The sequence below is a fragment of the Pinus tabuliformis genome, chromosome 1_1 (genome assembly GCF_031772625.1).
Source record: "Pinus tabuliformis cultivar Carrire ecotype Pingquan chromosome 1_1, CPIR1, whole genome shotgun sequence".
NCBI lineage: Eukaryota > Viridiplantae > Streptophyta > Pinopsida > Pinales > Pinaceae > Pinus > Pinus tabuliformis.
In genome coordinates, this window is record NC_142297.1 from 534959290 (window position 1) to 534986295 (window position 27006).

Genomic DNA, 27006 nt, shown 5'->3' on the forward strand with positions numbered 1-27006 from the left:
TGGTTCCAATATAATTTATCCTTCCTCATCAAGTTCTGGCAATATTGTTTGAATTGGGAGCTTGTCACCTATAACCATCTTTAAACATGAAACATGGAAAACTGGGTGCAATCGAGAAGCTGCAGGAAGCTCCAATTTGTATGCCATAGTACCAATCTTTTGCAACACCTTGTACGGACCATAATACTTTGGTGATAATTTATTATCCTTCTTAGCTTGCTTTAGGGACATTTGCTTATATGGTTGTAGCCGTAGGAATACCCAATCACCTACGTCAAAACTTCTTTCACTGCGATGTTGATCTGCCTGTTGTTTCATTCTATTTTGTGCCAACACGAGGTTATCCTTTAAGAGTTGGAGGACTTGTTGTTGATGTTCGATGTGATGTTCCACTGCCTGAACCTTAGAATTTTCTCTTAAATATGATGTGATGGATGGTGGTTGATACCCATAAACTGCCATAAATGGGGTCATTTTTGTTGCTGTATGGAAGGAAGTGTTATACCACCATTCAGCCAGAGGCAACCATTTGACCCATTGTGTCTACTTATCAGATAGAAAGCAACGAAGATATCCTTCCAAACATTTGTTTACTATCTCAGTTTGACCATCAGATTGAGGATGATAAGATGAAACAATGTAAACTTTGAAACGGGAACTATAAACTCAAAACGGGAACTCTAGCCAAAAAACCCCAATAAAACATCAAAAACAGTGCTAAAAACGAAAAGTGTGTATACTGGAACGATGTTTTCTTTTTTTAGGTGTCAATTTTGAACGTGTTTTAAAAATGGCAGTGACTACGAAATTTACTACGAAATTTTCGTGCAAAATATAGCTTCAAAACGAAAGTGATGATACTGGAATAATGATTTTTTTTTTTAGGGTCAATTTTCAAACTTTTTAAAAAATGCTAATAAAACCAATTTTTTATGTCTCAAACAAAGTTAATTTTTAAGGAAAAAACACATTAATGTTTCTGGTAGAATATCATTTTTCTTTCCTAAGTATAAATTTAACATGTTTTCAACCACACCATGCTAGATACAAAAGAAATTGAAATTTTTTCAACTATAAAATTAAAAAACCATGACATTATGAACAAATTATATCACTGAATGAAATCAAAAGTCTTTATTTGTATACTGAATAAAACAGACATTATATCTCTAATTTGATATTGCATTGTAGATATTTAAACAATAAAATTTATCATACTTAAGACATAATCCAACAACATAAAAATTCTTCATAACTTCTCATTTAACAACATATGGAAAACATTAATTTTATTTGAAGATATGATGCATACATCAGTTATATAATCTGTCTTAAACAATTATTCAAAATCACTCATATTTTCTTGCACACCATCACAATTCGCATCTTCAGATGAGTGACTGGATGCTGACGAAGATGTTCCATATTCTTCTCTTTCATCAACTAGTGCCCCATCTGAGTCCACATGCATGCCCAACATTCCAGGTTTCAAAAGTCTTCTAGATCTACGACTGGTTTCAGCAGACTCCCATGTCAACACTATTCCTTCTGGTAACAACCTTTTCAGAATCTCTGTCGTCTTGAAGCGAAGAGTTCCTCTCTTTGTTAAATTGAAGTCATAAACAAGTATGTCAACATCCTCCAATTGTAATATGTCTGTGCGGCGGCGATTTATATTTGTACCATTTCTTTTTCTTTTTCCACCATTTTTTATGTCAACTACCATCTCTGGCTTATACACACCATTGAATGGGTGTGTATTTGTGGCATACCAATGTACTTCAACACTTGTAACATCCTCATTTTCTGTAAAGACCTTTATAACTTTAGCAACCCAAAATGGATAGCCTTTGGGATCTCCATCTGCTAGCACTGCAATCATGCAACCCTCCTTAATATCATGTACTGAACCCCTATAAAGGTCTTCCATGGCTTCACGTTGTGCACGAGATCTTCTGGAACCAATATACATCTCTCTTTCCATTGCCTGTGAAGAATTAATAATACCTTGAGTTTGTTGTTGTTCAACAATGTTTACTTCCTCTTGTTCATTCGACACATTTTGTGGCCAAATAAATGGATGTGGGAGAAAACCTATCTAGAATGTGAGGCCTATGCTTTGCCACTTTTCCTTTAGTTATGTGAATGTAAATACAAAGAAAGAGACGCGCACCATGGAGTTTTCTTTGGCACCATGGTGTGAATAACAACTAAAGATTATTTTCCTCCTTTTTTATGCTCTCAAATACCATTTCTAGATGTTCTAGTCAACTATGGAAGGCTTAAAATGCTAAATAATGGAATCCCTTTCTTCCTATTGGCCCTATATTTAACATAGCTTAATAATATATTAAAATTAGGTTTTTTGCATGCTTCACCCTCAACTTTGAAGTCCACACATGGCTAGCCATAAATGTGTGGCTAATGAGGCATAACACACCATCTAGTTACGTCATGGTTGTCAAAATGCTAGTGCTTTTTACATGGTTAGAAATGTCTTTATTTTCATAATAATGTTTAGGAGTTGTGAGCTATAATAAAAAAATATTAACCCAAAAAAGTGTTGGTTGATTGAAATGTCTAAATAACTATATAAAGTTCTAAACCCCAAATCTCACTCAAAATTTATAAATATAAATAAAAAAATATATAATAATTACTCCATTCCAAACCATACCATATACATATACAAAATAGTTAATTTCATTGAAGGAATTTTTTTCATGGCTGGACATCCAATACAACTCATTTATAAACTTACCTCATGGTTGGGCTCCCTATTCTGCTTCAATTTTTGTATATACTCTAATTGGACAGATAATTAATATTAGTTTGCTCACATACACCAGTGACATTTATTATTATTTATTTATCTTCAATAACTTTAATGATTAAAGCCTTTAAAGGAGGAGAAACACTTTACCGGATATTTTTTAGATTATATATTCTGTAATAAAGCATCCAATGAGAGGAAGCATATAATAGAGCATAGGAGAAAAGCACCATAATATCATAGTTTTGCAATAAGCTTTATGGATTTAGATTTTAACAATCCACCATTATTTTATCAAGAAAGAGGGCATGACACTGCATAAAATTACTTTATTTCCAACCAGGTGTTCTCCTTTGTCAATATCGTGTTTGCTTTTGACCTTATTGGTGCATTTCCAATCTTATATCATAGTAGCAGAACAATCTGGGGTGCGTGCTGCTGCTTTTAAAAAAAATTAAAAATAGAAATTTCGCAATCAAGCATAACCTGAATATCTAGAAGTAGTAGATCAAGATTGTGCAGTTATATATCTAGGTTTATGACTAAGTATCAAGGCCTCGTCGAAGCTCATATCAAGATCAAGATATGATCGAATAGACAGGCTGAGAAGTTGTCAGATTTCACAGTTAGTCCTTCGAGTTTTGATAGTTTGCTATGAAGGATTTGGGTGCCTCATTGAGAGCTTGAATCACGGTGTGTATATTTAGAAACCAAATCAGCAATGCACAGTTCTTTTGAGAGCAAGGATGTTAAAAATTCTAATCAGTTGACATGAAAGAATACTGTTTTATATTATATTAAATTAAGGATAATTACTGCGTGGCAGTGCCACCCCCGGGCCGCCCCGCCCCACCCGACCAGCGGCGGGTCGATTCCGGGAATCGACCTGCTCTGGAATCCCATTCATATATCGAATGGTGGGCGTTTATATCCTGAGTTATAAAATCCCTTGTTTTCACAATAAGAAAGGGACAGGTCTTAGGTTCGAGCCGTTTGGGTTTTTTAATCTTTTTAATTTTTTGGCAGGTTCGATAGAAGGGAACAGATCTTCTTAATCTCAAAATCGCTATAATTTTTGGCACAACTTATCGCAAGTCGTCTGGAATTCTTATTTTTGGCACAATGAATCACAAGTCGGGATTTCTTCATCTCAAGCTCTTTGTGCTTTTTGGGTAAAATCCAAACACCGTAGTCGTGGGTTCAAACCCCGCGAGTGGGTGATGTTGACTACTTGGATTTCTTATGGTCATGTAAGATTCCTGATTTTATGTCAAAAATCAAAACAAGCATTGCCATATAAATCACAAGTGACTCCACAAAAGGCATGTCCGATTTTCTGGTCTGATGGAACTTCATAAAGGCATTGTCGAACTATTTTGGTGTGATGGAACAGGTAGTCCGCTTATTTATTATTATTATTATAGTTAGTAATATTTTTTTAATAATATTTTGTTTAATAATTTGAAAATTAATATTTTAAAAATTATTATATTTAGACGGGTTTTATAATTTAAATATGAATGAGGGATGTTTTCAACCTACTCCCCATTATCCATACGAGTGCAGTCAACGTTAATCACCATTTCTCTACGTTACCTCGTCTGGGACTACCGGAATGTCCAAACGTATGGCCCTCTTCACCCAAATCCCATTGCTGAAAGGCCTCTCGGAATTCATCAGCTGCAAATTTTGTGGGTCATAAATCTTTTTAAATTGCATTATATTGTGATATTTTTAAGTAAATGTATTTAATCTTTTCCATTTCTTTGAATTATTAGAAGTTCCACCCTTTTGCACCTATTAAATTATTATAATTTATAAATAGACGTGCTACATATATATTTATGAGTACGGTAATTTTTCATCCTTTCCCGGACGTTTTTACAAGCTCCAGTGGTTACATTCAGACTTTATAAATTGAAGGGCGCCATTTTCGTGAGCTTCTTCAGCTTCGTTTACGTTGTTTTTACTGTGGGATGTTCTAGAACGCCTTTCTGTCAGTTTTGCTCGATCGATTTCGGCATTTCTGTGATATGATTCAGCGATCCGTGGGTGGTTATGAATCATACGTTTGGGGGCCAAAAAAGAGAAAGAGAAGCTTGACAGCCTAAGGATAGAGTAGTTACGGTGCCGCAGCATTTAGCATCCACCTGCAGATTCACTACCTCATGTTGCTGAGAAATTTTTGTTAATAAGACGGTGCTGATCAGTAGGAAGTAACAAAGGAGATTTCGCTCCGCTAGATTTCCAAAGATCGATTGACCAGCAGATTCATAAGGATACAGTCCAGCCGATTTACAAGAGCGAGTTGGCAACGAGATTGGTAAAGTCAACCACGTTAGTTTTTAATAATTGTATTTTTTTGAAATATTATGGTCAGGCTTTTAACTGTCTATCCAATGGGAAGAAGAACATCCGACGGTTTTTATCAGAGTCCAAAGAGGTTGACTTACAGTTAGATTGACCCAAATAAAATGACCTAAGTTTCTTTATTCATGGTTAAGACTTGGATTTCAAAAAATATTCATTTTCGTAGACCTTATGCTAACAAGAAGGAAATGCGGGTGCTAGCAAGTCTCAGTCATTTAGTTTGGGTCTTATTTACAACTTGCAAGTGTGACACAGCTATTCTATCTTTCGACATCCAACGAGCTAGCACAAAGACACGTCGGGAATGTGGTCGATGGCGCTTTAATTCTATCCAACGATAACGTGCGTACCTAGAGCATCAATTAATCCAAGCCAACGACACGCTGGTGACGTGGAAGATATCCATCAATGCCAATTTTATATAGTTTTTTAAAGTTTTAAATATTTTTTTTAACAGTGGCCTGAAGCTTAGATTAATCAGTCTCAACAAGCTTCTTAATCAATAAAAAATTTATAATTTAAAAGGTTTATATATAAGGCATTTACATATACATTATTAATAACGTTAATTAACCTTATATAAAAATTTACCAAAAGACTAATAATTGGAACCGGAAAAGAGTCTTATAATCTTCATTTACATTTACATGGGAAAAGAAATAAAATTTGCACATGGTGAAACTGTCAGTCCTAATTTCCCATATTTTTTTTTATGGAGGATTCAACTCAAATTGTGACATGGAGATTGCAATATTCTCAACTTTGCAATTTGGGTATTTCAAAACTGTATAGTGACTTATTTTTTTTTTTACGAAAATGTGACCGAATTATTGTTTCATGGTCTACTTAGTTAATCTTTCCATCATATTTTTTGAATATATCTATATATATACTAAAACCTCCCCATCCTTTGAAAAGAAAAACAAGAATGTGGACACTCAAAACCGAGAACAAACTGAAAGTTGATGTTACTGCAATTCCAAAGCATGTCCACAACGTGGGATTATTAATAGTAAACTATATATCAAATTCATCTTTGTGTTATGAATGGGATTCCAAAGCAGGTCGATTCCGGGAATCGACCTGCTCTGGAATTCATGAAAAGTAAACTATATATCAAATTCATCTATGTTTTATATTATGGTAAGTATTAATGTACTCGTTCATTAATGAATTATGGAACTAAACCTATAGCATTTCATTAATCCTCGTTTACCAATTATGGTTGTATCAATGCCAATTTTATATAGTTTTTTAAAGTTTTAAATATTTTTTTTAACAGTGGCCTGAAGCTTAGATTAATCAGTCTCAACAAGCTTCTTAATCAATAAAAAAATTATAATTTAAAAGGTTTATATATAAGGCATTTACATATACATTATTAATAACGTTAATTAAATATAAAAATTTACCAAAAGACTAATAATTGGAACCGGAAAAGAGTCTTATAATCTTCATTTACATTTACATGGGAAAAGAAATAAAATTTGCACATGGTGAAACTGTCAGTCCTAATTTCCCATATTTTTTTTTATGGAGGATTCAACTCAAATTGTGACATGGAGATTGCAATATTCTCAACTTTGCAATTTGGGTATTTCAAAACTGTATAGTGACTTATTTTTTTTTTACGAAAATGTGACCGAATTATTGTTTCATGGTCTACGTAGTTAATCTTTCCATCATATTTTTTGAATATATCTATATATATACTAAAACCTCCCCATCCTTTGAAAAGAAAAACAAGAATGTGGACACTCAAAACCGAGAACAAACTGAAAGTTGATGTTACTGCAATTCCAGAGCATGTCCACAACGTGGGATTATTAATAGTAAACTATATATCAAATTCATCTTTGTGTTATGAATGGGATTCTAGAGCAGGTCGATTCCGGGAATCGACCTGCTCTGGAATTCATGAAAAGTAAACTATATATCAAATTCATGTTTGTGTTATGTTATGGTAAGTATTAATGTACTCGTTCACTAAAGAATTATGGAACTAAACCTATAGCATTTCATTAATCCTCGTTTACCAATTATAGTTGTATCAATGCCAATTTTATATAGTTTTTTAAAGTTTTAAATATTTTTTTTAATAGTGGCCTGAAGCTTAGATTAATCAGTCTCAACAAGCTTCTTAATCAATTAAAAATTTATAATTTAAAAGGTTTATATATAAGGCATTTACATATACATTATTAATAACGTTAATTAACCTTATATAAAAATTTACCAAAAGACTAATAATTGGAACCGGAAAAGAGTCTTATAATCTTCATTTACATTTACAAGGGAAAAGAAATAAAATTTGCACATGGTGAAACTGTCAGTCCTAATTTCCCATAATTTTTTTTATGGAGGATTCAACTCAAATTGTGACATGGAGATTGCAATATTCTCAACTTTGCAATTTGGGTATTTCAAAACTGTATAGTGACTTATATTTTTTTTACGAAAATGTGATCGAATTATTGTTTCATGGTCTACGTAGTTAATCTTTCCATCATATTTTTTGAATATATCTATATATATATATATACTAAAACCTCCCCATCCTTTGAAAAGAAAAACAAGAATGTGGACACTCAAAACCGAGATCAAACTGAAATTTGATGTTACTGCAATTCCAGAGCATGTCCACAACGTGGGATTATTAATAGTAAACTATATATCAAATTCATCTTTGTGTTATGAATGGGATCCCATAGCACGTCGATTCCGGGAATCGACCTGCTCTGGAATTCATGAAAAGTAAACTATATATCAAATTCATCTTTGTGTTATGTTATGGTAAGTATTAATGTACTCCTTCATTAATGAATTATGGAACTAAACCTATAGCATTTCATTAATCCTCGTTTACCAATTATGGTTGTATCAATGCCAATTTTATATAGTTTTTTAAAGTTTTAAATTTTTTTTTAACAGTGGCCTGAAGCTTAGATTAATCAGTCTCAACAAGCTTCTTAATCAATAAAAAATTTATAATTTAAAAGGTTTATATATAAGGCATTTACATATACATTATTAATAACATTAATTAACCTTATATAAAAATTTACCAAAAGACTAATAATTGGAATCAGAAAAGAGTCTTATAATCTTCATTTACATTTACATGGGAAAAGAAATAAAATTTGCACATGGTGAAACTGTTAGTCCTAATTTCCCATATTTTTTTTATGGAGGATTCAACTCAAATTGTGACATGGAGATTGCAATATTCTCAACTTTGCAATTTGGGTATTTCAAAACTGTATAGTGACTTCTTTTTTTTTTACGAAAATGTGACAGAATTATTGTTTCATGGTCTACGTAGTTAATCTTTCCATCATATTTTTTGAATATATCTATATATATACTAAAACCTTCCGATCCTTTGAAAAGAAAAACAAGAATGTGGACACTCAAAACCGAGAACAAACTGAAAGTTGATGTTACTGCAATTCCAGAGCATGTCCACAACGGGGGATTATTAATAGTAAACTATATATCAAATTCATCTTTGTGTTATGAATGGGATTCCAGAGCAGGTCGATTCCGGGAATCGACCTGCGCTCTGGAATTCATGAAAAGTAAACTATATATCAAATTCATGTTTGTGTTATGTTATGGTAAGTATTAATGTACTTGTTCATTAATGAATTATGGAACTAAACCTATAGCATTTCATTAATCCTCGTTTACCAATTATGGTTGTATCAATGCCAATTTGGTTGTATCAATGCCAATTTTATATAGTTTTTTAAAGGTTTAAATATTTTTTTTAACAGTGGCCTGAAGCTTAGATTAATCAGTCTCAACAAGCTTCTTAATCAATAAAAAATTTATAATCTAAAAGGTTTATATATAAGGCATTTACATATAAATTATTAATAACGTTAATTAACCTTATATAAAAATTTACCAAGAGACTAATAATTGGAACCGGAAAAGAGTCTTATAATCTTCATTTACATTTACATGGGAAAAGAAATAAAATTTTCACATGGTGAAACTGTCAGTCCTAATTTCCCATATTTTTTTTATGGAGGATTCAACTCAAATTGTGACATGGAGATTGCAATATTCTCAACTTTGCAATTTGGGTATTTCAAAACTGTATAGTGACTTTTTTTTTTTTATGAAAATGTGACCGAATTATTGTTTCATGGTCTACATAGTTAATCTTTCCATCATATTTTTTTAATATATCTATATATATACTAAAACCTCCCCATCCTTTGAAAAGAAAAACAAGAATGTCGACACTCAAAACCGAGAACAAACTGAAATTTGATGTTACTGCAATTCCAGAGCATGTCCACAACGTGGGATTATTAATAGTAAACTATATATCAAATTTATCTTTGTGTTATGAATGGGATTGCAGAGCAGGTCGATTCCGGGAATCGACCTGCTCTGGAATTCAAGAAAAGTAAACTATATATCAAATTCATCTTTGTGTTATGTTATGGTAAGTATTAATGTACTCGTTCATTAATGAATTATGGAACTAAACCTATAGCATTTCATTAATCCTCGTTTACCAATTATTGTTGTATCAATGCCAATTTTATATAGTTTTTTAAAGTTTTAAATATTTTTTTAACAGTGGCCTGAAGCTTAGATTAATCAGTCTCAACAAGCTTCTTAATCAATAAAAGATTTATAATTTAAAAGGTTTATATATAAGGCATTTACATATACATTATTAATAACGTTAATTAACCTTATATAAAAATTTACCAAAAGACTAATAATTGGAACCGCAAAAGAGTCTTATAATCTTCATTTACATTTACATGGGAAAAGAAATAAAATTTGCACATGGTGAAACTGTCAGTCCTAATTTCCCATATTTTTTTTTATGGAGGATTCAACTCAAATTGTGACATGGAGATTGCAATATTCTCAACTTTGCAATTTGGGTATTTCAAAACTGTATAGTGACTTATTTTTTTTTTACGAAAATGTGACCGAATTATTGTTTCATGGTCTACGTAGTTAATCTTTCCATCATATTTTTTATCTATATATATACTAAAACCTCCCCATCCTTTGAAAAGAAAAACAAGAATGTGGACACTCAAAACCGAGAACAAACTGAAATTTGATGTTACTGCAATTCCAGAGCATGTCCACAACGTGGGATTATTAATAGTAAACTATATATCAAATTCATCTTTGTGTTATGAATGGGATTCCAGAGCAGGTCGATTCCGGGAATCGACCTGCTCTGGAATTCATGAAAAGTAAACTATATATCAAATTCATCTTTGTGTTATGTTATGGTAAGTATTAATGTACTCGTTCATTAATGAATTATGGAACTAAACCTATAGCATTTCATTAATCCTTGTTTACCAATTATGGTTGTATCAATGCCAATTTTATATAGTTTTTTAAAGTTTTAAATATTTTTTTTAACAGTGGCATGAAGCTTAGATTAATCAGTCTCAACAAGATTCTTAATCAATAAAAATTTTATAATTTAAAAGGTTTATATATAAGGCATTTACATATACATTATTAATAACGCTAATTAACCTTATATAAAAATTTACCAAAAGACTAATAATTGGAACCGGAAAAGAGTCTTATAATCTTCATTTACATTTCCATGGGAAAAGAAATAAAATTTGCACATGGTGAAACTGTCAGTCCTAATTTCCCATATTTTTTTTATGGAGGATTCAACTCAAATTGTGACATGGAGATTGCAATATTCTCAACTTTGCAATTTGGGTATTTCAAAACTGTATAGTGACTTATTTTTTTTTATGAAAATGTGACCGAATTATTGTTCCATGGTCTACGTAGTTAATCTTTCTATCATATTTTTTGATATATATATATATATATATATATATATATATATACTAAAACCTCCCCATCCTTTGAAAATAAAAAAAAGAATGTGGACACTCAAAACCGAGAACAAACTGAAAGTTGATGTTACTGCAATTCCAGAGCATGTCCACAACGTGGGATTATTAATAGTAAACTATATATCAAATTCATCTTTGTGTTATGAATGGGATTCCAGAGCAGGTCGATTCCGAGAATTAACCTGCTCTGGAATTCATGAAAAGTAAACTATATATCAAATTCATCTTTGTGTTATGCTATGGTAAGTATTAATGTACTCGTTCATTAATGAATTATGGAACTAAACCTATAGCATTTCATTAATCCTCGTTTACCAATTATGGTTGTTTTGGTTAGAGTGAGAGTCCTCGAATATGGCTGTGAGCATGGTATAACGTGATAAAAGCAAAATACTTTGAGCATGGTATAACATGATAAAAGCAAAATACTTTGCCCATTTGGTCCACCTAAAACGATGAAATGACTTGAATATAGTTGTTTGTTACGTCAATTTATAATGATGAATTGAATAGAATGTATTCACATGATAATTGTTTTTGGTTATATATATGGGGTCAATTTAATTAACAATATGTCATAATAGAAATAGTAGGTTTTGTAAAATTAACTACAGTTTTTTGGTTGTGAAATAATATTTAAAAATGTTTTTAATTAGTTATGAATTTGTCTTTTTGAAATATAAGGAAATAGGTTAATGTATAAAATAATTAATATATTTATCAAATAGTTTGAGATTTTTTTTGTTATTGTAATAATAAGAGATTTTTTTGTTATTGTAATAATAAGAATTTTTGCGATGATTTGTATATTATTATTAATATTTTATTAGACAATTTGTCACAATAAATCTACTAAAATATATTAGAAAATCTGAAATCTACGCCATGATGGTTTGTTTCTCTTTAGATTTAGGAATATGTTAATTATTATTGATTGTATATGCATGGAAATTATAATTATGAGGAAAACAAATAATAGTAAAATTAAACTTGTATATCAAAAAATTAACAAAATATATACCTTGGGAAGCATTTTCGAGAGAGAACCCAACTGGAAGGCGAGACCACCATACACTCGTTCTTTGAATGGAAAAAGGATGAAAGTATGAAAAAGTGAGGCATGTGGCTTGTGGGCTACTATAGTGCACAAGTCCTCTATGTTTCCTTCCTTTTTATCCACTCTCAACTACTCTACTCATATATGGCACAAAATGCACTTGAATAGAATCAAACGTCTTTTCCTCCTAGTGATTCAGTTATAACACATCTTGATAGCCTACTAGTGGTTAAGTCTGACTCATTGAACTCTTCACTTTCAATGAGTAGGGTGTAGGGGGTGGGGGGGGTGATGGGGGGGTAAGGGTAAGCGGGTAGGGCACGGGTAGGGTGTAGGGGGGGGGAGGGGTAGGGGCAGAAGGGGGTGGGTAGGGGGATTGAGGGGGGGTGGGGGTAGGGGTAGGGGCAGAAGGTGGGGGGGTTGGGGTAGGGCGTGGGGATGGGGTAGGCCATGGGGGTAGGGGTGGGGAAGGGTAGGGGGGACGCGCGGTGTGGGGAGCGGTGGGCGCAGTGGGGAGGGGCGGCCACGGGGAGGGGTTGGCGGGGGTAGGGGATTTGGGGGGATGGGGGATCGGGGGTTAGGGGGGAGGGGGTTTTGGGGGCGGGGGGCGAGGGGTGATGGGGAGCGGTGGGCGCAGTGGGGAGGGGCGGCCACGGGGAGGGGTTGGCGGGGGTAGGGGGTTTGGGGGGATGGGGGATCGGGGGTTGGGGGGAGGGGGTTTTGGGGGCGGGGGGCGAGGGGGGATGGGGCGCGGGAGTGTGGAGGGATGGTAGGGGGTAGGGTGAGGGAAGGGGAGGGGGCGTCGGGGAGGGGGTTGTGGGGGGCGCGTGGGTAGGGGCTCGCCCATACTTGCCTAAATGTCCACTTAGCCTCATTATCCCTCACCTGACCTCCCGCTCGCCCATCGACCCGCCTGCCCGTTAGAGGTGGCAAAGACCCATTAGAAGAGGAAATTGCGCAAAAGGAAGCAGAAAATATTGTGGAAGATGACAATGATGAAACTCTAGAGGACGAAGAGTTTGGATTACGTGACATTGTTGATTAAATTTAAGTTATACTTGGAAATCAAGCTTTGCAATGTTTTGACTTTGACATTTCATGAAAAGAATAATCAATTAATTAAAGTTTTTATGTGTTCAATATTTGTAATTTGTGATTTTCGCATTGATTTTTAAGTTAATTATTATTTTTTGAAAAAAAAATTGTTATTATTATTTTTTTGACATGAAATTCATAAAAAAAACTATTATTTGACCATTTTTAGTTAATATTTTTGTATAAAAATTGTGATTTTGACATGTTAATTCTAGCAAAAAATTATCAAAACCTTTAGTTTTTTTGTTATATTTATGTTAAAAATGGTTATTTTTATGTCCATTGTTAAAAAATGTTGTTTTTTAGAAACAATTATTTCATGTGGATTGAAAAATTAATTAAGGATGTATAAATATGTAGATTATCTAAAATTCAAACTATCGACTTTCTAATTTAAAAACGCAAAACAATAAAAACCCCCCTAAAAAAATAAAAAATTAAGATAGAGAACAAGAAAATATGAATAAAATGATGACTTCAAAAACTGTCAAATTTAGAAAATAATTTTTTACATTTCACACACTAGAAAATTAAAAGTCGAAAAATAGGTCTTTTAAAAAAAGGGTGTGATGCAGAATACTCACTTTTTAAAATCAGCATGAAAATCACTACGATTCTAAAACTTGATTTCACCCTTGAACATGAAAAAAAATTAAAGTTCCAAAAACCATGTTCTAAAAAAAACATGTGTATTTTGCATCACCACTTTTGAAAATTGGGTCATTTTTTTGCTATCTCTACGAAACGGGTAACAGTATCAGTTCCCGTTTCAAAGTTTACATTGTTATGAGCTATGAGCTAACTGAGTACCAAGACAAGAAAATAATTTTGTCCAAAAATTTCCAGTGAAAATGGGATCTCTGTCACTTACAATAATCTTTGGGTTTCCATGTAGCTTTTGAACTGTTTCCATAAATGCAGTAGAAACTGTACTGGCTTTAAATGGATGTGATAATGCACAAAAGTGTGCATACTTGGTAAGTTTGTCAACTACCACCATGATGACACTCTTTCCCTCAGACTTGGGTAAACCTGTGATAAAATCCATTGAAACCTCCTCCCAACGTTGGCTTGGAATGGATAAAGGTTGTAATAGACCCGGTGTCTTAATTGTTTCAACTTTATTTTGCTGGCAAACCAAACATTCTGCCAAAAACTTTTGAATATCTGATTTAAGGCCATCCCAAAAAAATTCCTTCTTAACCCTGTGGTAAGTTTTTAAAAATCCTGAGTGCCCTCCTAAGGGAGAAGTGTGCAATTCCATAAGAATCTTTTGTTTTAGCTGGGAATTCTTACAGAGGTATAAGCGATCTTTGTACCATAACGAATCATTTTTCCAGCTAAATGTATCAGAAGTACTGGAATCTTGTTGTAGCTTTCGAATAAGTGCCCACACTTCTTCGTCATTCTTCCATTCCTCCCTTGCTTCGTTTATCCAATCTGGTTGGATAATAGAAATGGCACACAACAATGCTTCCACATCCTCATCCTTTCTTGAGAGTGCATCTGCCACCACATTTTGCTTCCCTTTTTTGTAGATGATTTCAAAGTCATAACCCAACATCTTTGTGACCCACTTTTGTTGCTCTTCAGAGGATAATCTTTGTTCTAAAAAGTATTTAAGGCTATCATGATCCGTTTTTACCTTGAAGTGTCTTCCCATTAGGTAGGGTCGCCATTTCTTAAGTGCATGGAGTATTGCCAACATTTCCTTCTCATAAATAGCTTTGCTTAAAAACTTTCCCTTGATTGGACGACTTTCAAAAGCAATGGGTCTTTCATCTTGCATTAGAACAGCACCAATTCCATTTCCTGAAGCATCACATTCCACAATAAAGGTTTTTGTGAAGTCCGGTGTAGCTAAGACCGGTGCTTGGCACATTGCCTCTTTAAGATGTTCAAAGGCCTTTGTTGCTTCCGGAGTCCATGAAAATGAATCTTTCTTCAATAATGTTGTTAGAGGTGCTGCTATTCTCCCATAATTCTTAACAAACTTGCGATAATACCCTGTCAACCCAAGAAATCCTCGCAGATGCTTTATGGATGTGGGGATTTTCCATTCCTTAATGGCTTTAATTTTGCTAGGGTCTACCTTAACTCCTTCATGAGATACAATATGACCCAAATATTCCACCTCCTGGACTCCAAAGAAACATTTGGATCTTTTTGCATATAATTGTTTCTCCTCCAATAGTTGTAGCACCCTGTCAACATGTTCAACATGATCCTTCCAAGACTTGCTGTAGATTAGTATATCATCAAAAAATACTAACACAAATTTTCTAAGGAATGGTTTGAAAATTGAATTCATCAAACCTTGAAATGTTGAAGGTGCATTGGTAAGGCCAAAAGGCATGACCAAAAATTCATAATGACCCTCATGAGTTCTAAATGTCGTTTTTGGAATGTCTTCAATCTTCATTCTGATTTGATGATATCCTGAACGAAGATCCAACTTGGTGAAGTAAATTGATCCATGCAATTCATCCAGTAATTCATCAATAACAGGAATGGGGAACTTATCTTTAATAGTGAGCTTGTTGAGCTCCCTATAATCCGGACACATGCGCCATGATCCATCCTTCTTGTGCACCAATACTACTGGAGCTGAGAAAGAACTTTGACTCGGTTGAATTATACCAGCCTCTAGCATTTCTGCAACCATACGTTCAATTTCACTTTTTTGGACATAGGGATATCTGTACGGCCTGATGTTTGGAGGAACACTTCCTGGAATCAGATGAATAGCATGATCATGATCACGCATAGGTGGGAGACCCTTGGGAGTCTCAAATACCTTGGAATGATTGTCCAGGACTTTTTGGAGATCTGGAGAAATAGATGATTCCAATGTGGAAACATCTAGCGAACATAATTGTGCAATTACACCTCTTTGCTCCTTTTTTAGAAGCTTTGTCATACCATTAGAGCTGATTATCTTTCCTGGTTTCCCTGCAATACCCCTTAATTCAACTTCCTTTCCTTCCATAGAAAATTTGATGAAAAGTTCTTGAAAATTAAAAGCTATTGTACCCAAGGATTGTAGCCATTGGACTCCTAGTACAACATCAGCACCTCCCATTGGAATGGAAAGCATTGGGCTAGTCAATACATATTCTCCCATGGATAGCTTGATATTATGGCACTTTCCAGAGCAATTTATTGTTCCTCCATTTGCAATCATCACTTGACACTCTGGTGCTGGATATAGGAAGCAATTCAATTCTTTTGCTACCCTACAATGAATAAAATTGTGGGTGCTTCCTGAATCAATCAACACTATTACCTTTTTCTTCTTGATTTGTCCTTCTATCTTGATGGTTTGAGGAGTGGTAATTCCCGCCAATGCATTACAAGATATGGTCGGATTTATTTGTTCTTCATCTAGGCTTTGTTCCTGGAATATATCCTCTTCTTTTGACCTTTCTTGCTCCTTTTCTTCTTCCTCTTCACAATCTATGTAGAATAATTTCTTCTCAGCACACTTATGACCTTTTGTGTATTTGCTATCACAATTGTAACAAAGCCCTTTTGCTCTTTTTTCTTCCAATTGTTGTGGTGTCAACCTTGTAGGTTGTGGAAGACTATGGGCAACAACACTTCCTTCTTTATAGTTGTGAACAGTATGCTTCCTAGTTGCCATAATTTTGCTTTCCATTTTTCTTGCTAACCTGAATGCCTTCTCTAATGAATCAGGTTCCCAAAGGCGCACATCATGTTGGATATTATCCTTTAAAGACCCTATGAACACATCAATCCTATGCTCCTCTGGAATATCTTTTACCCTTATGTTCAATTTTTGGAACTCCTCAATGTGCTCCATTATTGAACCCTTTTGTTTGAGACTTATCAATTGGCTAAAAAAAGTGTTGCTTTTTGTATCCTCATAATGTGCTATCAATTCTTCCGTAAAAATTGCCCAAGTGATAAATTGTTTACGAGAACAAAGCCATTGATACCATACAAACTGATTTGGTTCCAAATATAAAGTTGCCATACGTACCTTTTGTGTGTTTTGCACATTATTGAGATCGAAGAATTGCTCCATCTGTAATATCCATGTGGCGGGATCCTTGCCATCAAACTTCCTCATATCGATTTTTGGAACATGGTGAGTCTTCGATCCAACATTAGAGTCTATGGAATCATGATTAACATTTCTTTTATTCTCATCATGAGTTTCCTTTACTACCTTTTCACCCTTAGGGACCATTTCTTGTAGCAACTTATTCATATTTATCTTCAATTCGTCCATGTCTGTCTTCAAATCTATCTTCAAATCATCCATCTTAGTTTCCACGCCTTTCTTTAAACAATCCATATTAGCTTCTACACCTTTCTTTAAACCATCCATCTTAGCTTCTACATCTTTCTTTAAACCATCCATCTTAGATTCTGTTCCTTTTTGTGCAAGGGACAGTTGTTGCACTTGGTCTTGTAATTTTGATATATCATGTTGCATTTCTTCCTCTTCTTCATGAGTCATGCTAGAGCTTTCAGGTTCCTTACTAGGTGTTTGCATTTTCTTTCCTCGGGGCATCAGTTACCGATAATAATGCTCTACTATGCCCTTTGAATTCCTTCAAAATAAATTTTCAAACCAAGCTTAAGCAAAAATTTAAGAAAATCTACACACCTTTTTTCACTTTGTAGGAGCTCGATATTGCCTCTGATGTATCTCTGTACTTTCCAATCATCTAGTTCTGAATTTGTGATCTGTAGTAGCCCTCTGTGTCCTCTTTCCAATGCCACAAGTCTGACCCAAATTGGATTCTCCAAGGAAGAGTTATGTGAAATCTCCCACAGTGACTTGCGTTTAGACTAGTTCAGTAGAGCGAAGTTGTACGACGTGCCACGAGTCACTATTTCTACCTTTGGATCTGAAACTCGTATACACGAAACTAAAGTCCGTCCTCTTTCTGTACCTTTTTACGAAATTTCAATCCGATCCTCAGAGAGAAAGTTATGACGATTTTCCCCAGGTCACCTGTTTTGAATGTAATTCAGGAGTCTGCAAAAAGACCAACTTCCTCAGATCATATCTCCGAAAATATCACGCTAAAAGCTCTGAAATTCGGACCCAAGGTTCAACGCCAATTTTTCTCAAATGGGTTTTTTTTGCGACTTCTGAAACGTCACAGAAAACAAGTTATAGCGAAAATGCCACGATGACCTGTTTGGAGCAGCGAAACCCTAGAATCCAAAGCTCTGATACCAAATGTTATGAAACCAGCTCAAGAAAAGATAGAAAAGAGAGATCAACGCCTTAGAATTCAGCCTCTTCGAGGGGGCAACCTCCTTTACATTACATAAATGAACAATTCTTGGATGATACAAATGACAAAACCTCCTTTCTATATATAGGAGTCTAGGGAGTCACAATATAATCCAGCCGACCTAACAATAATAATATAAAGCCACAAAAATAACAATAGAGGGATTCTATGGGGCACAGAAATAACAATATGGGGGTAATAGGGGCACAACAATATAAATAAGGGGTATAACTACAATAGTAATGGGGTAATCACTAGTATTATAGGGACCCAACAATGTATTTTGCAAGTGCTTGAGTATCTTCTTTGGGATGTCAGGTTATTGACCCCTTGATGTTGTCCATGAATTCGTTCTCAATAAGGTTTAGATATGTTCTTTTCTTCCATGCAAGAAAATTTGAAGCCCCAACTAATTTTTTTCTCTCCTTGCAAAAAGACATTTTGATAGAGTCAGATGAAGTCATATACTTACTTGAGTAGATGTTTCTTTCTCCACTTTCTTCCTCCTTAATCTTGATAGTGATATAGATAGTAGAAGACTACTTCTTGATATATTATTTTCTACAAGAGTAATCGTCAATGATCTCTTTAAGAGAGAGAGAGATCACTTTGATGGATTTCTTCAAATCTTAAACCTTTGCTTTAATGAGAGAGCTTGCTTCACAAACCCTTTTGAAGATGATGACAATGTTCTTCGATCTAGCCTTCCTTGGTCTTTGAAAATTCTTCCACTCCTTAGATGATGGATGAGTTATGATCTAAGGCTCCTGCTGAAGTATAAGGCTTCAATCTAGGGTTTTGGTAATGATGTAGATCTTGAACTTTTGTTTTGGTAATCTTCGACTCGCTTTGATCCCTTTCTTGTAACTTGCTCCTTGCGTGTCTCTTTGATTAGATGCCCCTTTTTCGCCTTAGCTCTAAAACCATGTTGAGAAATCTATGGAATCAATAGATAGGTGATTTCTCTATTATGATAATCGCTTGTGAGTGTCTTTTTACTTATTAATTATGATCTTCTCCTTCTTGTGTTATTATTGTGTTCTTTTCATCAAGACAATTATCAACTCATGAAGAATACAAGGACAAGAGACAATGTATAGGTTGTCAGGGAGGGCCAAAACCTCTCTCTTTGAGAGGAAAGCCCAAACAAAATTATTATTATATAACCTTCAATTGACGAATAACAAGACCACGACAAATACCCTTGACATTAGAGCCCTTCCAAGAACAAGTCACAAGCCTCCTCTTCTCCCCTGGATCAATGTTTCTCTTCCTCTTCCTCTTCTCATCTTCCTTCAGATTTCTAGCCTCTTCTTATAGGTCTGCAACCTTTTATCTTCCAAAAAAAACCCTAGATCTGATTTGGCTCCTCAAATAGTCTCCTCCTTGAAAGAGACTTTTCTCTCTCTAACTTAGCTTCCTTAAGAGAAGACTTCCACCGAATCAATATCACTTCTAGGTGACTGCAATATTTGATCCTACCTTGCCAAAGTCGAACCTGCAACTTTCACATGTGTGAGGGTATACTAGCCCAAAAATAGTCCTCAATGATGACTCTTTACTTTGTTATCCTTCCTTCTTCCCTTGCTGGATTTAAACCTTCTTCCAAGATGATTTGAGCACTTTAGATAGAGACTTTCTTCACCGAATTGTTGTCCTCCACATGAGGCCGAGAACTGCTATATATAGTGGTGGGTTCATGACTATTAAGCCGACATGATCCCTTGGAGTAGGCCAACTTCATCTTCTATATTTATCCTTTCATTGTAGGCCAACTTGAGTGAGGGCTAGTGACAAGGTCTTGGAGGGTGACTTACAAAGACAAATTTTACTTCTTACAAGGTGTAACATGCCTTCAATACATGACAATGACACTTTATACTTTTATGACTAGATGAAAAAAATCCTTAAGGGATCACAATGGGAGCCTTAAGTAAAGATAAAATCTCTTGCTCATGAAACCCATGATGCAAGCATTACAACAATTTTATTTTTTCTTCTTTACATCTTTTACATAAAATCATAATTACATGTCATTATGAAAATTGAACATAGTTGCACCTTTCAACACAAACCAAGCGAACAAAAATCGAACTCGCTCATCTAAGAGTGGGACAATGAAAAGGAAGCCAATAAACACATTAGGCCAAGGTATATGGAAAAGGGTCAAGGTTAGGTTTAGGAGAGCGAGAACGGCCATTGTTTGATCCCTTGAGTGATATTGGGTGTCAAACGGTACCCAAGGCCGAGCCTATCCTTACAACATGTGATTTACAGGTGGCGGAGTGTATGTGTCAAGGAGGGATTTTCTCCACATTCACTTACATATTCCCCCTTATACGTTTTAACAAGAAGCATATGAATAACCATTAAAAACTATGGTACAAAGGGAGGAATGGTGGAGTTAATAAAGTTAAATGAACCTGGTGTTCCAATGGGCGTATACTCCATATAAAATATATTTAATAATATAAAACAATGAGATATGTGACTAAGTAATATGTGCCATACCCAATACTCCAATAATGTCAAAACAAATAAATGTGTAATGTTTGAATAAATTAATTCATATGTGGTTGCTTGGATATAGGTATAGATACAACATACCTTTGAGATAAGGAGTTACATAGATCCATCGATATATGAAAAGGTTGTTTTGATATAGGTTATATGGGAAATCATGCATAGTTTATCCGAGAGGGTAGGCTTGGAAAGCTTGAAATTATTAAATGAATTGTAATCTAACCAATGGGCACCTGTAGAGAAGGCGATACCAAATCAGGTTGAGTGTTTATGAAATGTTTGACATCTAGATAAATAACCATATAAACCGAGGGGCTATCAACAAAATGAAATTTGAAATGTATATGTATGTATTTTTCCATATAAGAACATATAAGGTGAAAAGAAAAATGACTAATGGAGGTCCATGAAAAGTGGTATCAGAGCACCTTGTTTAACACTAGCCATAAAATGGGCCATTATAGTTAGGAAAAATCTCTCTCTCTCTCTCTCTCTCTCTCTCTCTCTCTATATATATATATATATATATATATATATATATATATATATTCTATTAGTAAAATATAAATATGGAAACACTGATAACAAGATGGTGTTGTCTCATAGGGTACATAAGTGCAGTGGATTGTTCCAATATGGCAGACAAATCTCCTCTAGCCATAATAGGCGCAAAGGACTTGTAAGTTGAATTGGGAGGAGGAACCACCCCTAATCCCAACTCTCAGATTTTGGAAGTTATAAGGAATTACTAGTCATCTTGGGAGCACCAATGAGCGGTTATTGAAAGCGAGTGAGGAGTAGGAATGTATGATAAGGGATTTGACAGAAAAATCTAGCTACAAAAGTGTACAACCAGAAGGGTTGAAATGGAAGGAGGAAGAGACAATGTCAGAAAAGTATGAAAGTACTAAAGAATCAGATAAAGCAGATTCAAAATCACATAAGAAAAAAAAAGAAAAGGGTTTTGCAAGGAGAATTCTAGAAAATCAAACCTCCTACATTTGATGGGGAAAGGGAGGAAGATGGGGAAGTGTGGCTTTTGAACATGGAAAAATACTTTCAAGTGTATAAATATGAAAGTAATTTTAAATCTTGATTGGTTGTTTATAAGCTATAGGGTAAAGCCACTCTCTGGTGGGAATAAGCTAAAAGTATACATTTTTTGGATGAAAAGAGGTTTTCATGGGAGGAATTTCAGAAGTGGTTTAAATCTTGGTATATGAGTGAATGATATTATGACAATCATGCTAAGGAATTCCATGAACTAAGGTTAGGAAAGCTTACCATGGATGAGTTTGTAACAAAATTTACAAACTTACTCTGGTATGTGCCTTATATTATGGAGTAGAAAGCCAAAGTACAAAGATTTCTGAACTATTTACCAACACCTTACAAGGAGAGGATTGAATTAGAAAATCCTAAGGCTATGGATGAGGAATTCAAGAAAGATAGACTTTTTTACCAGCAGTGTAAAAATCGGAATGAAGGTTTGAAAACATGGTCGAATAAGGATAAAAAAAAAGGTTTTTATGAATATAAAAAGATAGAAATCTTCCTATCTGAATTTTTTTGGGAAGGATCATTAGAGGAAGAAGATTAACAAAGGAAGTATAAATCATTGGGCTCAGTCTCACATGGGGTAAAATCCTATGTAATTGAACATCAAAAAGGGTACATGAGGTAAAGAGTGGGAACCACTGAAATAATGGGGTTGTGGTGAACCACATGTGTTAAGGGACTGTTCGCATAATTCAAGATCAATACAGAATATTCAAGTTGTACATGAAGTAACAAATGTAAATGATGTGGCCAGAAATATTCCCAAGATTAGTGTGGCATTAGACGACCGGCAGGTTGAGCATCGATATACCATGATTGAGATCAAATATATTATCCAAAACCAATCTGTTTCTATTTTAATTAATCTCGGGTCTAATTTTAGATATATTAGCCCCCAAATTGTGGAAAAATGTAACTTGCAGTCAAGAAAATTTCAAAACGCTTGGTTGGTACAGTTAGCCACTGGTACCAAGCAAAAAGTAACACATCAATTAAGACAATTTCATGTGGAATTGAATGGGTATTCCATAGAATTAAAATTAAACATCCTTCCTTTGGGATCATATGATATATTAATTGGTATGGATTGGTTAGAAAAGTAAAGAGTTGCTATAAATTGTTTAGACAAAACTGTAAGTTGTATAGACCAAATGGACAATCGATATTGATAAGAGGAAAACCAAAACTAGGCTCAGTCAGAAAAATCTCAGCGTTACAATTAAAAATAACAACAAGGAATGGATGTCAGGTATACATGGTTCATGTGGAAAAAAATGAGCAACAAACAGAAAAAGAAATGTTAGAGACCTTACCAGTGATAAGAGAGTTTCAGGATGTCTTTCCAGAGGAAATTCCCAAGCTACCCCCACGTAGAGACATATATTTCTCTATTGACTTCGTACCAGGTGCTACCCCTATGTCTAGAGCCCCATATAGAATGAGTATACCTGAGCTATTAGAGCTGAAAATGCAACTATAGGATCTTTTAGATAAAGGTTTTATCAGACTGAGTGTATCATGGTGGGGAGATCTGGTGCTTTTTTTCAAGAAAAAATATGACACATTTAGAAGGTGCATCAACTATAGGTAGTTGACTAAGTTAACTATAAAAAATAAATATCCCCTACCCCGGATTGATGACCTGTTTGGTCAAGTGAGGGGAGAAAATGCCTTTTCAAAGATTGATTTAAGGGTTGATTACCACTAGTTGCGAATAAAATATGAAGATATCCACAAGACAACCTTTAGAACTTGGTATGGACATTATGAGTTTGTGGTGTTATGGAGATATCCACAGGACAACCTTTAGAACTTGGTATGGACGTTAAAACAAAATTGTTGATGCAGTATTTATACATGCTCATTCCTTGATAGGAAGTTCTGGAAGAAACATGAAAAGGTATTTTGAAGAGCAGGTTAAACAAGCACTGCAACAAGATCCCCAATATCAGGAAATGCAGCTGAAAATACAATAGAAAGAAGTTCTAGGATATGAAAAATATTTAGAAGGATTATTAACTTACCAAAACAGATTGTATATCCCTAATGTGGCTATGTTGAAACATATGATACTAGATGAACATCACAAGAGACCATATGTTGGTCACCCATGATACTAGAAAATGGTAACAACATTAAGAAAAAAAATTATTTTGGCCAGGTATGAAGAATGATGTAGAAGAATATTTGGAAAAATGCTTAGAGTGTCAACAAGTAAAAGTGGAGCACCAACATCCTGCAGGATTATTAAATCCATTACCCATTCTTGAATGGAAGTGGGAGGTGATCTCAATGGATTTTATAACAAGTTTACCAAGGACAAAGTATCAACATGATTCCATCATGGTGGTAGTAGACACATTGACTAAAGCATCAACTTTATACCAGTACAGTCTACCTTTGGAACTGCATAAATTGCCAACATTTTCATGAAAGAAAATTTCCGACTGAATGGTATACCAAAAATGATAGTGTCAGACAAAGACGCTAAATTTACCTCAAATTTCTGGAAAGCCCTATTCGTGGGTTTTGGGACTAAATTAAATTTCAGCATTGCTTATCATCCTCAAATGGATGGACAAATTTAAAGGGCGAATCAGTTCCTAGAAGATATGCTATGGATGTATGTCATGGATAGACCTACCAAGTGGGAGGATTTTCTACATTTAACAGAATTTGCATATGACAATCACTACCAATCCTTCATCAAAATGAGTGCTTTTGAAGCATTATATGGTAGAAATTTTCATACACCACACAGTTAGGGACAACCAAAAGATACATTATTATTGGGACTTGAAGCTTTGCAGGAAATGGAAATAATAGTGTGAAAGATAAGACAAAACATTAAAACGACACAAGACCGACAAAAGAGTTATACAGACAAAAAGAGGACTCATAAAGAATTCAAAGTTGGATATCATGTGTACTTGCGGGTAAAACCCACAAAATGTACACTCAGACCTGGTAGCTGGGCCAAACTAGGACCATGATTTTGTGAGCCTTTTGAAATTTTGGACCAAGTTGGTCCAGTGGCATAACAGCTGAATCTACCCCATCATGTTAAATTTAATAATGTATTTCATGTATCACTATTAAAAAAATATATTCATGATCCTTCTCATGTAGTTGATTGGAATTTGATACAAGTGGAGCCCGAAGGAGACGTTTTGCCAGATCCACTTCATATCTTGGATCATAAAGAGATCGTGCTCCAGAATCGAGTGGTCGCTCGAGTTAAAGTGAAGTGGAGACACTTTACACCTAAGGAGGCTAGTTGGGAACATGAGGATAATATGAAATAATTATACCCAACACAATTCCTAGAGGAGGTGATAGAAGAATAAACACTAAGGACAATGTTTTTTTTAGAGGGGGAAGATGTAATACACCTTTGTATTCATGTAAATATTATTTAATTAGAATGAATTGGTTTTAGTAATGGCAAGAAAGCCATAGTAGACTCTTGGGAGTAACTATGATGATGTAATAAATAGATTTGATAATAATAAAAATTAAACACTAGAGGATTTACTTGGAAAAGAACATGTGAATTAATGAGATCACTATTCCAATCCGAAATCCAATGTGGATGGATAGGATGGAACAAAACTTCCCTTATTTACTCCTAAAAATCCCTAGGAGTGAATTAATGTGATTTGATTAGATTGGGAGAGAAAAATATAATAAATCACTTAGTGTGGGGGAAACAACACTAAGAAACGGCGAGTAAAGCACCATCGGGGAAAAGGCGGGTTTTAACAAAAAATATTGGGGTTCGTAGACCCTAGAAAGTGGGACATCACTAAGGAAAGTCTACTACGGAGTAAGGCATAAAATTCCTTGACCAAGAATCACAAGGGGTTGTTGATTCTGGGAAAAATATCTCAAATTAGGGGAACACCAGAGGTGATGATTCATGGTTGGGTGGCAAGTTGTTCTTTCCAAGTTAATCTGGTTTCTTATGGTCAGAATTTTTGGTTGAAGGGTATTTTATTTTCTATATAAATTAGATTGTAGTAGTTAATTTGATGGAAATGTTATTCTGTTTAATTTTAGCTGTGAATATTGTTAATATTGAAGTCATAACTGTACCCTGAAAGGACAAGGATTTTATTAAGCTATGCATGTAAGTTGCTTGAATATTGAGATTAGCTTTTAAGAAATAGGATTGTAGATGTCAGAGTCTCTTTATTTTGAATCATTAAAATTTTATATAAAAATTATGGTTATATAAAGATTGGAGTAACTGAATTATGTGAATAGAGTAGTGGAAACATGATTAGATGGGATTGAGAATTATGCACTCATAATCAATAAAATTGATTATGCGCTCCAAGGAATTAGCAATAAGTGGTAGAAATGTTTGGCTATGTGAAGATACTGTTGAGGGACAATTTAAATATTCATCACGCAAATATATATTTCTCAATAGTTGTCAGGTGTTAACAACTAAGTTTACCTTACATGTGCATTAACCCATAATGAGGATCAATAGGCATGTAACGTGATGAGTTAATTGCTTACTGTACTAGACCAAGGGGATAGTAATTTGTTTACTACCTAAGAAAATGTGTAGAGTAACACGACCAGAACTAAATCGTATTGAAAAGAAAATATAGTTATGGTGGGTTTCAGTTAAGGCTGGGTTATAAATTATATTTTAGGAAGGTGTTCTTTATCGCTAGTCAGAGGTGATAGGATGAAATCTAGGAAGACATAAAAAAAAAAAAGTCTTACACCAGGAGACTCTGCCCATTTTCCAGTCATACAGAAAGAACAAATAACCAACATAACATATAAACAAAACTGCATGACAAATTATTTTATATAAGGATCAGATCATGAAACATAAACTTAAGTGACTTTTTTCATTTATACCAGCTTTGGATCGTTATATGGTTAAGAATTATAAAAATGGATTGTGCATAATCCAAAAGAAAATCATACAAGAAAACTCATTTCTAGATGGTACTGGTT